Source organism: Oratosquilla oratoria, chromosome 29 (genome assembly GCF_046742065.1).
Source record: "Oratosquilla oratoria isolate Oo_2021 chromosome 29, ASM4674206v1, whole genome shotgun sequence".
In the NCBI taxonomy this organism is placed as follows: domain Eukaryota; kingdom Metazoa; phylum Arthropoda; class Malacostraca; order Stomatopoda; family Squillidae; genus Oratosquilla; species Oratosquilla oratoria.
This window is the reverse complement of record NC_134805.1, coordinates 1413082-1415000: the sequence shown is the minus strand read 5'-3', so window position 1 is coordinate 1415000 and position 1919 is coordinate 1413082. Positions and strand designations below refer to the sequence as shown.

The window sequence follows — 1919 nt, the reverse complement described above, 5'->3', positions numbered from 1 at the left end:
TATCTAGCCTGCTTTCCCACCCTAGACACCGTTACTTCCTCCCTCCCGACGCTCCATCACCTCGCCATACCACCAGGCATAGAAATAGGCTCGTATCGATCAAAGCGCCAAGGACTGACCGCTACAAAAACAGTGCCATCCCATCCATTGTGCACATAATCAATTCAATGTAAACTTGTACCGTGTATATGCTCTAAGTTTTGATATATTTAATCATCTTTTGAATTGTATTATTGTCAGTGTATTACTGCTATTAAAATAAACATTTTGTTATTATCATTATTATCATTTTACACAAACACGCACGCACACGCACACGCACACACGCACACACACACACACACACACACACACATACACACTCACACGTCAGACTTCATCGGGGTCAGACGTGTCGGCTGGCGCCTGTGGCTGCCAAGGGTCAGTGTGTTGACCATCCCCCCCCTGTAGTTACTTTCAAGATCAGTGTGTGATGTTGTTCAAGCGTTGCTTCAAGTGAACGGATAATTTGGTCTATAGTGACGCTCCTCACTGAGTGGCGATTATAGTGTACGACCTACTAGTTAAGATGGCTACTCCTACCCGTCTACACTACAGTGCAGGCAAACTGTTTCAATTAAGATCAGGGTGTGGTTACCCTCCCTCACCTGTGATTAGACACCTTAAAGAACTTAGCCTATTTCGTAACCGTGGACGCAGAGCGGGACGCAACCATCATAGAAACATTAAGATATTTAGAACGAGGAGAGTGAGAACAGTGTTCACGCTGAAGCCTGTCACGGAACGCAGGATCATTGAGGTCCCAAGACTATGATATGATTTACCTTTTTTTCTTTTCTTCTTCTTCTTCTTTTTTTCTCTAACGTGACCTCTCTGTGTAGCAAAGTTGATGAACTCACTAATACTGTTTTGTCACTTAATGTGGGTGTAGTCGCAGTTACAGAAGCATGGTAAATAGTGCCCGAATTTGCCAAATTGAAAATTACGTACTTCATCATAACCTCAGAAACGAGAGGAGAGGGGGTGGGATGGCCGTCTACTCCCTGAAAGATCTAAATGCCTCGGAGTTACCAGTCGACAACCCTGTAGGCCTAGAAAACATATGGTTGCGGTTAACCCCACCCTCACACCTTCGCCACGCAGCCTCCATCATTCTGTGTGTAGTGTACCACCCCCCACGAGCCCCATCTGCCGACGCTTTGGTGGAGCACATTATTAGTACAGCAGACAGTCTCAGGGCCAAATTCCCCAGTGCTAGGTTGGTCCTATGTGGGGATTTCAATGAGTTAGACACCAGTGATATTCAAGAACATCTACATATATCACAACGCGTCAACTTCCCCACACATGGCGCCAACACTCTTGACCTTATTCTCAGTGACATGATTGAACTGTACCTCCCCCCGCAACCCCTCCCCCCTGTTGGTCGGCCGGCTCGACTTCGTTGGCACCCGACACCACCATCCGCCTTCACAGGCCCGACTCACACTTCCGTGAATTTGGACAATGGATTACTCAACATCCATGGACAGAGGTGCTCGCAGTGGAGGGAGTTCAGGAGAAGTGGGACAACTATATCAATATAATTACGCAGGCCTCCCATTGCCATTTCCTTTTGAAACAAATGCAGACACACTCAGCCGATGCCCCTTGGATCACACCCAGGATTAAGAGGCTGATTCAACAGCGTGTTAAAGCTTTTTACACTGACATAAACTTTTTTAGACAACTCCGGAACAAAGTCACAAGGGAAATAAAAAGAGCCAAAAAGATGTACTACCCCAACAAGATCAAGCACTTACAGCAGAACAGCAGCATGTTGTTTAGCAGGGTCAAAAACTTGTGTGGTATGAGGCAGGCATCTGACATCCCCCTCCTGTCACAACTCCCACCAACCCTTGCGGTTGAGCAAGTAAATA

The 1919-nt window shown here is 46.5% G+C and overlaps 1 pseudogene; it reads left to right on the top strand.

Moving 5' to 3' along the window:
- LOC143040561 (uncharacterized) overlaps nt 1–1671 on the top strand; it is a 2255-nt pseudogene extending 584 nt beyond the window's left edge.
- The last annotated feature ends 248 nt before the right edge of the window (nt 1672–1919 follow it).